The following is a 14,310-nucleotide window of genomic DNA, read 5'->3' as shown; positions in this document are numbered from 1 at the left end:
CATCCATAACTTATGGAAGTTTCAAAACTCTTAAGATCATAACTTTAAAAAAAACTTTTGAGTTCCAAAATTTTATGACAAAATTTGTAACTCCTTAAAACCAGTTAGATCAAACTTTTAAAACAAATAAAATAATCATATCATTCTATCTTTTAATAAATTGACCTAATTCAACTCTTGTAGTAAAGTGACTCAAATTTTATAAATAATTAGTTTTTCATAAAATCAAGTAATTATCATAAAATTTGACAAACTTCATGTTTTTTTTTTCCTTTTTTTTCCCTTCAACTTGAAAAAAAAATACATTTGCATCAATATAACAGAAAACAACCCATGGCTCTGATACCACTGTTGGGTTTTGAGCATTCTAACACTCCTATGGTGTACATGCAACCCTATAAACCTTGGATCTATGTTTTCTCTATTATACATGCAAATATTAAATATTCCAAGGTTTCATCCTAACTAGCATATTATGAAGCACCTATACTACAAAGTTCTAGTTAGATGACATACCTTTTGATGTAGCTTGATGTCTTCAAGCTTTAAGAGCTTAGCCCCAATAGTGTGGAAGCCTCAAGTGGAATCACAAATCACCAAAACACCTTGGAAAACCTTTAGAGAATATGGATACTTGGCTCACACTATGAAATCGGTTATTGCCCTCTTTAGTGTATCCACACTAGCCACTAGCATAATTTCATTAACCATAAGACCCTTTATATAGTGTGGAGGATTAGGGTTAAACCCTAATACCCATGACCTTTCATTTCCTAGCATCCATGGGTTAAAGCTCCATGGACTATCCATGAAGACTTAGCCCAACCTAAATGAACTTGGCCCACTACACACATATATATATATATATATATATATATATATATATATATATATATATATATATATATATATATATATATATATATATATATATATATCTAAGAGTCCATATTTAGTTAGTTCCTTTTGATCACTTAATTAATTATAAATTAATTCTTGATCAATACTAATTAAATAATATGATTATATATTAATATATTAGAACTTATAATATATTAATATAAATCATAAATATACTATTCTCAAAAGACTATCCATATAAATTGTGTCGGTGAAGTGCAACCGAAATGGACCATGCCGGGTCGGGTCAAGTACATACCAAATATAGTTATGGACTTAGACATTAATCCAACATTTTAGAGTCAACTCGACGAGTTGGAGGACCCCAATTCGACGAGTTGGAGCTGAGTGAGAAAACCCTAATTTTCAGGGTTTGCACCCTATTTAAAGGACCTTAAGCCCTTTATTCCGCCTCCCTCATCACCATACCACCCTGAGACAAACCCTAATCGAGCTGTGAGAGAGAGAGAGAGAGGGGCTAAGAGAGTGTGTTGTGGTGTATTCTTTGTAGGAGCTTGAGGAGTAAAAGGCTTGGATCAAGGAGTCCTTGGATCCGACATCTATTCTATTGTAGCAACCAACTAGAGGTAAAAAGTCACCACCTTGATCATTTGGTTGTTAGATCTGTCCACTAGAGAGTTTATGGCCATTTTTAGCATCTTCTTGGGTCCTTTGTGGTTTTGAGCTTACCTTGAAGCCAAGACTTCAGATCTAGACGTTATTAGGCCCTTTAGGCCTAAAGACTTGAGCTATATCAAGTTTTAGCCAACTTCCATGCTTTAAACCCTTTTGTTGAGTTTTGGTTTGGCAACTTAGCCCTAGATGCCATGCGTGGACGCAAAACTTGCAGCTTTACGTGGTATTTCAGCCTTAGAAGGCTAGATCTAGAGTATGGGGCCTTAGTTCTACTTAAAACTGTCTGAATGAGTGATTGAGCTGAAGGAAATCGACGAGTTGGTTAGCCAACTCAACTAGTTGGTTAGGGTTTTCCCCGATACCCTGGACGTTGTACGAACTCGACGAGTCGGTGAGATAACTCGGCGTGTTGAGTTGGATTTTCCTGACTTTTCTGAGAACAGAAGGAACTCAACGAGTCGCATGGATGCACTCGACGAGTTGGGTCAACATGGAAAGTTGACTCGAGTGTTGACTTCCGTTGAATTTTAGGGTTGGGTCAAGTTATGGATTTTGGAGACCATGGAGGGGTAAAATGGTCTTTCACCCTTTCCGAGAAAAAGGAGTTAGCTTAGCATCTTGGAGTTGTTATTATAAATTGTTAATTATAGATGATTATGATATATGTAGGCAGAGTCTATACCTACCGTTGAGTACGAGGCATTCTTGTTCTACCTACGAGGTGAGTCTTCTCACTATACTTACCTGAGCGGCAATTACTATGCGACCGGAGGGTCTTATCTGAGTTTTGACCGGAGGGTCTTATGTGTTTACACTGAGTTATGTGATATATTATGCATTCTGTCTTTGTGATTTATGCCATATAGTATTCTGTGCTTTATTGAGTTAGGACCAAAGGGTCCAAACCGAGCCGTGGGACTGGAGGGTCTCCACTGAGATATTGGACCGGAGGGTCCAACCTGAGCTGTAAGACCGAAGGGTCTTCACTGAGACACATGGTCGGAGGTTCCTTATCGAGTTATAGCCATGAGAGGCTAATTATGTGTGTGTGGTATTTTGGGGAACTCACTAAGCTTTGTGCTTACAATGTTGTGTGATATGTGTTTCAGGTACCTCTCAGGATCACGGGAAGGCGTCGGCATGATTGTACACATTAGCTAGCTGATTGTGTTTTTTGAGGATTCTGGGATATTGTTAAACAATTATTGTCTTGTGTTTAAGAAAATTTACATATTTTGGTTTGAGAAATGTTAAACGGTGTTTCTGTGTGGATTTAAAAATGAAAATTTTATTTGAAAATTTACAGTTTTACAATTTGGTATCAGAGCCTTAGTTTGAGGGATTCGGATGTACCCTCGGGTATGTCTGGACTCAAACTAAGGATTTGAGAAAACTTTCTAAATAGAAATGATTTTCTAAACGAGCAAAAGATTTTAAGAGAAAACGAGATGAAGAAGTGTGTACAATTAGCCAGAGCCCGAATGGTGATTTCCCAAAATACCTTACTTGTTTATATTATAAGATGAGATACTTATGAGATATTAGAGCTGCAGGGTAGATGATAGGCTAGGTATTTCAGGAATTTAGAGCTAGGGTTGTCTGATTCATGATGGCTTAGCCTAGGGGGATGCAATTGATTGACATTATTTGCTATTTTCTCTATGTGTGTGTTGAGTAGGAGTACATGGCATGAATCTTTTAGAGAGAGTTTTGAGCCAATGAGTAATCTAGGGGAGATACCTAGATGTGCATTTGAAGAATCTACTGAGACAATAGTTTGATATCCGTGAGGGATAGAGTACTTGTGAATTAGGATCCTAGGAGGAGGACTTGGGTCGACTATGGGATGGTGTGGAAGGTAGTATTGGGCCCGTACTACTGAAAGCACCAGATCTATATGCGACCCGAGTATGAACCTTAGGATACTAAGGAGCATGTATGAGTGAGTAAATGTGTGTGTGCATTTAGCCTGTCCCAGATGATTTTTGTGTTTATGTTTCAAAGGGACTATGAATGGTGATTACCCGCAGCAACCCCAGAGGGTAAGTACTAGTGACGAGGATATCTGCAGCATCATTGCTGAGTAGGTGGCCGCAACTATCAGGGAGGCCATTCCAGAGATGTTTGGGTCTATCAAGACCACACTGATTGAGACTTTTTACGAGCGTTATGCTGCTGTCGCGGAGGATGCTGCTCCCGCAGCCACCACAACCGTTGCTACTGTGAGGCCATAGGGGGTGACTCGTTGTTGTTACGATAGTTCAGCAACACGAAGACACCAGAGTTTGATGGGATCCAGGACCCAATTTCTGATGTGAGATGGATCTCTGACATTGAGGGATGTTTCTATACTTGTTCATGCCCGTAGCACTGGAGAGTTCGGTTTGCATTGAACCAGCTTCGCTTGGGAGCGAATGACTGGTGGAAGTTCGTGACGACTGATTTTACTCTTGTAGACCATGCTGCAGTGACTTGGGAGAGGTTTACCCAGTTGTTCAGAGATGAGTATGTTCCCCAGGTGGAGAGGGAACAATTGGCCTAGGAGTTTCTGTCTCTCAAGCAGAAGACAGAAACAGTGACAGAGATTACGAGGATGTTTCATGAGAGGGCGTTGTTCTGCCCTGAGCACGTGTCTACGGAGCAGGCACGTGTGAGCCGATACTTGTGACATCCCCTAATTTCTCGGCCAGAAAAGACTGATTTAATTTATGCTTTTAAAATAAAGTCAGAGAAATCCTTTTAAAAGATGTTGCGGAATTGGTCCCCAATATAAAACATGATAAAAAATTATCAAAACCTTTCTTTAAGAAAGTATATATTTTCCTTTTATATCAAAATCTCGGGATGTCATGTTCCGATACAGATCAAAAGCATAAACAAGAAATTATAAGCCTTACAACAGTTATTTACAACTACTGGCCTATAATCCAAAAATCTCTCATCATCCTCCGACTATGCTCGGGGTCCACTACCTATAATATAAAAAGCTGAGTGGGTCAGGCTTGGGAGCCTGGTGAGCATATAGGGTTTTCAACCCACAATAATAATAAACTTATTAACTTCACCAATCAACAATAACCCTGATTACCCATTCCCGTTATCCTCACTTTACCTCCCTAAACACCTATCACAAAGGACCTAGCCTAAGGAATATCATCGGGATGGACACTACTGCTAAGGGGACTCCTCAGCCATACATGTCCTAAAGGCAACCATGAGGGGGATGGAGTACGCCAATGAACATATAGTTCACCAACACCTACAAGTTGCGAACCTGCTAGTGTTCCACTGGACTGTCTAGAAAGGTCCGTGGTCGTCATCTATACTCCGCTAGACGACAACAACAACAACAAAAACAACAACAACATCGAGGCCTCTCACCATTTTAACACACATCAACTATTTTGTCTACCCATGTTTTACCCAACATATTTGTAGATAAAATACATATACAGTTTAAAACTTGTATAAAACAACTATTCAACAGTCACCTCAATTAAACAATTAATATAATTACACATAGCACGTATTTTATAGAAAATACTTCATATCTAGGTGTAAGATGAAAGTGACTACACACTCACTTGATTTAATGATAATCGGGCAGCACTTCATTTCCTAAAACGATCGTTTCTAATAAACCAGGAGTTTTTTTGAGAAACCGGGCTCTGCGAGGGTCGGGCTTCAAAACCGAAAATATAAATTTCGCGGGCTTCTCGGGCACGTCGGGGCGTTTTTCGGGTGTTTGGAATAATATCGGGGCTTTGGGGGAAGTTGGAATGAAAGAAATATGGGTTTAGGGGTGTAAAATGACAAATTTCCAAAATATACCCGGAAGGTCTCGCACCCTTCTATTTATAGGGGCGAGGCTTCTGATCGGACGGCTGAGAGGACTCCATGCGGCAACAGATGCGAAGGTCAGGTGGCATGCACGTGCGAGGGTCCAGCTGTTGGCTTCTGATTGGACCGAGGTCCAGGTCCGAGGGGTGGGACGTGGTGCACCTGCGAAGCTCGGACACGTCACGAGGGCACGCGTCGGACCGCGGTCGGACCAACACTTCGGATGCGAGGGAGTCACCGCGACACGCGTCAGACGGAGGCGAGGCGGCTTCGGACGGCTCTCCGGATTCGGACACGCGTCTGCCAGCTGCTCGGATGACTCAACAATTTCGGACACGTGGCGCGCATGGAGCGAAGGTAACGTGGCCGAAGTATGACTATGCGAAATTTCTCGGTTTTAGCATTTTTTCTTGATTTTTGTGCAAAAACTTCTAAAATCCATAACTTTCGCATACAGGCTCCGTTTTTGACGTTCTTTATATGCACGCGTAGGTAAAGTTACGCTCTAGAACTTTCGTTTGACTTCGTTGGCTAATTTTGACCTTAATTTTTATATTATTATTTTTAACAGACCGGGACAGGAAATCCGTTGAAAATTCATAACTTCTTCATCCGACGTCCGTTTTTGTCTGTCTTTTTACCGTTGTACTACTATTGACGAGACCTTCGATTCTCATTTAGGTTGTGTCGGCTAAAAATCACTCAATCTAAAATTCGAGTTTTTAGGTGTCTACTGCTAAGCTGAAACTTAGAAAAATCATAACTTCCTCATACGAAGTCAGATTTGGACGTTCTTTTTATACATACTCTCGGTTTAACGAACACTACGACTTTCGTTTAGATCACTAAGGCTAAAAAGTAGTTTATCAAAAACTCACTTTTTACGTCATTCGGCACCATGCCGGTTTTGTCGCGAAACTTCGACAGGTCATAACTTATTCGTTATAACTCGGATTTTGGTATTCTTTATATATCCGTAATACTTGTCACGACCACTACAACTTTCTTAATAGATATCGGCTTTATCTAATATTTATTTTCGACGCTCATTTTTATTCTTAATTAATTAAATCCTAATAATTAAGCATAAAACACATAATTCACATAATATTCACATAATTCCTTTTCATTTCTTCAAAATGAGTTACAAAGGTTAACCTAGACTATTACGTCAATATTAATGCCTAGCCTAGAAACACGGGCGTCACAAATCTCTCCCCCTTAGGATGATTCCGTGCCCAGAATCACACATCAGCAAACAACTGCGGGTAGCGAGTCATCATGTCACTCTCCGTTTCCCAGGTGAGATTTGGCCCATTTGTATGTTTCCAACGCACAAGCACTAAATCGACCATCTTGCATCGCAACTTCTTAGTCTTATGGTCAACGATTGCCTCAGGTTCTTCAATTAACCTCTTGTTTTCATCCAACCTTAATTCAGAAATTGGAATTATGTCGGGCACATCTCCCGTGAACTTTCTCAAATAACACACATGAAAGGTGTTATGAATACCCTCTAGTTCTTCTGGTAATTCTAGCTTGTAAGCTTGATTCCCAATCCTCTGAAGAACTTTAAATGGTCCAATAAACCTTGGACTCAAATTTCCCCTCTTACCAAATCTTATAAGTCCCTTCCACGGCGAGACTTTAAGTAAAACCGAATCTCCGGACCTCGAATGATATCAGTTGTCTTTTCTTGTCAACATAGCTCTTTTGACGATCTTGAGCAGCTAACATCCTTTCTCTAATCACTTTCAACTTTTCAGCAGTCTGATGGACTATTTCAGGTACCATAAACTGCTTTTCCCCAGCTTCCAGCCAACATGACGGCGTTCGACACTTTTCTCCATACAAATCGTGATAAGGTGCCATCTTGATGCTCGAGTGGAAACTATTATTATAGGAAAATTCTACTAGAGGTAAATGCTCATCCCAATTACCTTGGAATTCCAGGGTACATGCTCTCAGCATATCCTCCAACGTTTGAATTGTTCGTTCGCTCTGACCATCGGTTTGCGGATGGTAAGCTGTACTCAAACACAACTTGGTACCCAATTCCTCTTGTAGACTCCTCCAAAACCTTGAGGTAAAACGACTGTCACGATCGGATACAATCGTTAACGTAACACCGTGAAGCCTCATAATTTCCTTCACGTAAGAATTCGCAAGTTTATCCATAGACCATTTCTCGTTGGCTGCTATGAAATGCGCACTCTTAGTGAAGCGATCAACGACCACCCAAATCATGTCGTGACCGTTCCTTGTTCTAGGCAGTTTAGTCACAAAATCCATAGTGATGTCTTCCCATTTACCCATGGGTACAGGTAAAGGTTCTAAACTCCCATATGGTTTCTGATGTTGTGCCTTAACCCTAGCACATGTCACACACTCGGCCACATACTTAGCAACATCGAGCTTCATCGTCGGCCACCAGTAATAGGGTTTTAGATACCTATACATTTTTGTACTGCCGGGATGAATCGAGTACATGGTCTTGTGAGCTTCTTCCATCAGAAGATCTCTTACTCCTCCCGTCTTAGGTACCCAAATCCTATCTTTGAATACCTTCATTCCTGACCGTTTGTATCAAACACTAACGTTTTACCCAAACATTCCTCCTTTCGGTCATTTTTCTCTAAAGCTTCCTCTTGAGCTTTCTTTATACTTTCCACAATTGTCGAGACAACTTCAATTTTCAACACTCTTGGCCTTTTCTTTTCACGATTTACCTTCCGAATGAGAGCATCAGCAACAACATTTGCTTTACCAGGGTGGTAAAGTATCTCACAGTCGTAGTCCTTGAGTAATTCTAGCCAGCGCCGCTGCCTCATGTTCAATTCCTTCTGATTAAAGAGATATTGAAGACTCTTATGATCAGTGAAAAGTTTGCATTTTGTACCATAAAGATAGTGCCTCCATATCTTTAAGGCGAATACTACCGCTGCCAACTCCAGATCATGAGTGGGGTAGTTCTTTTCATGCTCTTTTAATTGCCTCGATGCATACGCTATCACTTTATCCCTTTGGGTCAGAACACAACCTAACCCAACTCCAGATGCATCGCTATAAACTGCGAAGTCATCAACTCCTTCAGGTAACGAAATAATCGGTGCTTCACACAATTTCTTCTTTAACTTCTCAAAAGCTTCCTTATGCTTCTCATTCCAAGTATAAGTAGCTCCTTTGTGGGTCAAAGCTGTTAATGGAGTAGCGATCGAAGAAAAGCCTTGGATAAACCTTCGGTAATATCCATCTAATCCTAAAAAGCTTCGGATCTCCGTAGGACTTTTCGGTTGTTTCCACTTCATCACAACTTCAATCTTCGCTGGGTCAACCATTATCCCTTCTTGGTTAACCACATGACCCAAAAATTGGACTTCTTGAATCCAAAATTCACATTTGGAGAACTTTGCATACAACTTCTCCTTTTTCAGAACTTCTAGCACTTCACGCAGATGCTTGTCATGCTCCTGCTTGCTTTTTGAATAAATCAAGATATCATCTATGAACACTATCATAGATTTATCAAGGTATGGTTTACAAACCCTATTCATCAAATCCATGAAAGCTGCTGGAGCATTGGTTAGTCCGAACAACATAACCAAAAACTCATAGTGTCCATATCTTGTTCTGAACGCAGTCTTTTCGATATCCTGCTCTCTTACCTTTAGTTGATGATACCCTGACCTAGGATCGATCTTCGAGAAATAGCTCGAACCTTGCAACTGATCGAACAGGTCATCAATCCTTGGCAACGGGTACTTGTTCTTTAATGTTGCCTTATTCAGCTCTGTAATCGATGCACATTCTCATGCTCCCGTCTTTCTTCTTTACGAATAACACCGGAGCTCCCCAGGGTGATGAACTAGGTCGAATAAAACCTTTGTCCAATAACTCCTGAAGTTGTGTCATAAGCTCTTGCATCTCTGTTGGTGCTAATCGATACGATGCTTTTGCTATTGGCATCGTTCCTGGTAACAAGTCGATACAGAATTCTACTTGTCGATCAGGGGGCAATCCGGGAAGATCTTCGGGAAAGACTTTCGGATAGTCACACACCACCGGAATATTCTGCACCTCCTTCTTTTCCTTTTTAGCATCGATCACGAATGCTAGATATGATGTACATCCCTTGGCCAAACATTGTCTGGCTTTCATTAGGGAAATGATTCCAGAGTTTACTCTGCGTTTGTCTCCATACACCATAAACGACTCTTTCCCTGGCGGGTTTACTTTTACTATCTTCTTCCTACACAATATTTCGACATCATTGGCGCTAAGCCAATCCATTCCTAAAACTATGTAGAAACCATTTAACTCGATAGGTAATAATTCCTCGTGGAACTTATTCCCATTCAAGTCAATGAGGATGTTTTTCATACGATGTCTAACAGGTACAAACTTGCCACTAGCAATCTCGACTATTATAGCATTAACTAGTCTATCTACAGGCAAAGCTAGTTTTCTACCAAATTCATGCGAAATAAAGGAGTAATTGGCTCCAGAATAAAACAAAATTTGGGCAGGCAATTCGTTTACGAGAAAGGTACCTGAAGTGACATCGGCTTCTTCTTTCGCAGCTTCAAGTGTCATCTGAAATGCTCTCGCCTTCGGCTTTGGTGGAAGATTGGGCTTTGCTGCATCCTTCTTCTTCGGGAAATCCTTCAAAATATGCCCTTCTTCATTGCACCCAAAACAGACGTTCTTATTGAAGGTGCATTCATTGGCATAATGCCCTGGCTTTCCACATTTGTAACAAGTGATTTCCACGCTGCATTTCCCAGCATGTTTCTTCTTACACTTGTCACACCACTTGGCTTCGGCTCGTCCTTCGAATTTTCTCGAACCAGTCTTCGGGAACTTGTTCTTTTTATTGGAACCTGAAGTTCCTTCAAACTTTCTCTTTTCGCCAACTTCAACCTTGCTGGCGGCTCTCCCCTTAATCATATCTTCCACAGACTTGGCAGCCCAGATAGCTGCCTCCAAAGTAAGTGCCTGACATACTGGCACCGCATACTCCCATGGAAGTCCCTTTGCATACCTGTCAATTTTTTCCAGCTCATCTGGGACAATACGCAAAGCAAACTCCATTTTGTCTGTGAAGTTATTCGTGTATTCATCAACGGTCATATTTCCCTTCTTCAACGTTAGAAATTGGTTTTCTAACTCAAGCACATTTTAGGCCGAGCAGTACTTGCTCTTGAAGTGCACCAAGAACTCTGCCCAAGTTGGTTGCAGTGGCTCATTAGGGCTTAGGGTTTTCCCCAGAGTGTTCCACCAACGAGCAGCACTACCCCTGAACTGACGCACTGCAAATGTGGTTTGTAGCTTGCCTTGGCAACCACATGTCATGAAAGCCAATTCCATTTGCGAGATCCAATCCATTACTCCGACGGGATCTTCTTTTCCAGTGAAGGTTGATGGCTTGCAAGTCATAAAGTCCTTATATTGCACCCATTTCTCTCCACTCTATCCTCGTGGTTATTTCTCCCAACCACAAGCGGTTCACTATGAACAACAGATCTATTGTTGTTTCCTTCTTCAGATCGATCGTCATTTAATTCACGTTGTTCAACAGGAACTGAAGGTTCATCCCTGTTGTTCAGTAACATTTTACCTCAATTCCTCCCTTTGTTCAGCCATCATGGTCTGAATCATGGCTCGTACTCCAGCCATGGTGATGGGTTCTGGTGCAGCTCCTACTATAGGCACATGTTCCACCACTTGAGGTTGAGGTTGTTGGTTTCTGTTTGCATTTCCCGCTCCACTTCGAGTTCTTGCCATTATAATCTATATACCGAATAAGGCGAATTTAGGTCTTTATCCTTGATAGATATTTCAATTCCCTTATCACTCCAAAACGTTTACATGTTAGTTCTAATCTCGTAATCATACGCTTAGAATCCTACACACATAAGGTTTCCAGATCCGGTCGGCAACAGACCATAGATCCGAACAATTAATGGCATATATGGCAAACATATAGCATTTAGCACATAAAAGCATTTTAGGCATCTTTCCTAAAATAAACTAGTGCTCGTGTCTAAAATATGGTAGACACTCATCTCACAATCATCACTTAGCATTCTAAGTTTAAGTCTAGAAATCCTACAAATTTCTTAGTTCGCTTAAAATAATGCTCTGATACCAACTGCGACATCCCCTAATTTGTCGGCCAGAAAAGACCGATTTAATTTATGCTTTTAAAATAAAGTCAGAGAAATCCTTTTAAAAGATGTTGCGGAATTAATCCCCAAAATAAAACATGATAAAAATTTATCAAAACCTTTCTTTAAGAAAGTATATATTTTCCTTTTATATCAAAACCTCGGGATGTCATGTTCCGAAACAGATCAAAAGCATAAACAAGACATTATAAGCCTTACAACAGTTATTTACAACTACTGGCCTATAATCCAAAAATCTCTCATCATCCTCCGACTATGCTCGGCGTCCACTACTGTAATATAAAAAGCTGAGTGGGTCAGGCTTGGGAACCTGGTGAGCATATAGGGTTTTCAACCCACAATAATAATAAACTTATTAAGTTCACCAATCAACAATAACCCTGATTACCCATTCCCGTTATCCTCACTTTACGTCCCTAAACACCTATCACAAGGGACCTAGCCTAAGGAATATCATCGGGATGGACACTACTGCTAAGGGGACTCCTCAGCCATACATGTCCTAAAGGCAACCATGAGGGGGATGGAGTACGCCAATGAACATATAGTTCACCAACACCTTCAAGTTGCGAACCTGCTAGTGTTCTACTGGACTGTCTAGAAAGGTCTGTGGTCATCATCTATACTCCGCTAGACGACTACAACAACAACAACAACAACAACATCGAGGCCTCTCACCATTTTAACACACATAAACTATTTTGTCTACCCATGTTTTACCCAACATATTTGTAGATAAAATACATATACAGTTTAAAACTTGTATAAAACATCTATTCAACAGTCACCTCAATTAAACAATTAATATAATTACACATAGCACGTATTTTATAGAAAATACTTCATATCTAGGTGTAAGATGAAAGTGACTATACACTCACTTGATTTAATGATAATCGGGCAGCACTTCGTTTCCTAAAACTATCGTTTCTAATAAAACCGGGAGTTTTATTGAGAAACCGGGCTCTGCGAGGGTCGGGCTTCAAAACCGAAAAGATAAATTTCTCGGGCTTCTCGGGCACTTCGGGGCGTATTTCGGGTGTTTGGTATAATATCGGGGCTTTGGGGGAAGTTGGAATGAAAGAAATATGGGTTTAGGGGTGTAAAATGACAAATTTCCAAAATATACCCGGGAGGGCTCGCACCCTTCTATTTATAGGGGCGAGGCTTCTGATCGGACGGTTGAGAGGACTCCACGCGGCAGCAGATGCGAAGGTCAGGTGACATGCACGTGCGAGGGTCCAGCTGTTGGCTTCTGAATGGACCGAGGTCTAGGTCCGAGGGGTGGGACGTGGTGCACCTGCAAAGCTCGGACACGTCAGGAGGGCACGCGTCGGACCGCGGTTGGACCAACACTTCGGATGCGAGGGAGTCACAGCGACACGCGTCGGACGGAGGCGAGGCGGCTTCGGACGACTCTCCGGATTCAGACACATTTCTGCCAGCTACTCGGATGGCTCAGCAATTTCGGACACGTGGCGCGCATGGAGCGAAGGTGACGTGGCCGAAGTATGACTATGCGAAATTTCTCGGTTTTAACATTTTTTTCTCGATTTTTGTGCAAAAACTTCCAAAATCCATAACTTTTGCATACAGGCTCCGTTTTTGACGTTCTTTATATGCACACGTAGGTAAAAATACGCTCTACAACTTTCGTTTAGACTTCGTAGGCTAATTTTGAATTTAATTTTTATATTATTATTTTTAACAGACCGGGACAGGAAATCCGTTAAAAATTCATAACTTCTTCATCCGACGTCCGTTTTTGTCTGTCTTTTTACCGTTGTACTAGTATTGACGAGACCTTCGATTCTCGTTTAGGTTGAGTCAGCTAAAAATCACTCGATATAAAATTCGATTTTTTAGCTGTCTACTGCTAAGCTGAAACTTAGAAAAATCATAACTTCCTCATACGAAGTCAGATTTGGGCGTTCTTTTTATACATACTCTCGGTTTAACGAACACTACGACTTTCGTTTAGCTCACTAAGGCTAAAAAGTAGTTTATCAAAAACTCACTTTTTACGTCATTCGGCACCGTGCCGGTTTTGTCGCGAAACTTCGACAGGTCATAACTTATTCGTTATAACTCGGATTTTGGTATTATTTATATATCCATAATCCTTGTCACGACCATTACAACTTTCTTAATAGATATCGGCTTTATCTAATATTTATTTTCGACGCTCATTTTTATTCTTAATTAATTAAATCCTAATAATTAAGCATAAAACACATAATTCACATAATATTCACATAATTCCTTTTTATTTCTTCAAAATGAGTTACAAAGGTTAACCTAGACTATTAAGTCAATATTAATGCCTAGCCTAGAAATACGGGCGTTACAGTACTTGAGCATTTTGAGGAGGGATATGCGTTAGTTCGTGGCAAACTCATCATATCGTAGATTGGCTGAGTTAGATACCAATGCCAGGAGGAGGGAGATTGAGCTAGAGATTCAGACCAGAGAGGAGGGGGAGCCTCAGGGGAGAGGCAGGACACCAGTACAGTCGCAGCCGGCGACGAAGCGGGCTAAGCCTGCTGATTCGAGAGCAGGAGGCCAGAAGGGACGAACTTGTGGCAAGTGCGGCAAGAGCTATGAGGGTTCTTGTTGAGCATGGATTTTCTACAAATATGGCAAGGAGGGGTATATGGCGAAGCACTGCCCCAAGGGATTTTCGGTTTGCTTTCATTGCAACCAGACTGGCCACCGGAAGGCCAAGTGTCCTCAGCTCACTCAGGGA

This window comes from Lactuca virosa, chromosome 8, assembly GCF_052849685.1.
Source record: "Lactuca virosa cultivar CGN04683 chromosome 8, Lactuca_virosa_CGN04683_v6, whole genome shotgun sequence".
Classification (NCBI taxonomy): Eukaryota; Viridiplantae; Streptophyta; class Magnoliopsida; order Asterales; family Asteraceae; genus Lactuca; species Lactuca virosa.
The sequence above is the reverse complement of the archived record's forward strand: the minus strand, read 5'-3'. Positions refer to the sequence as shown.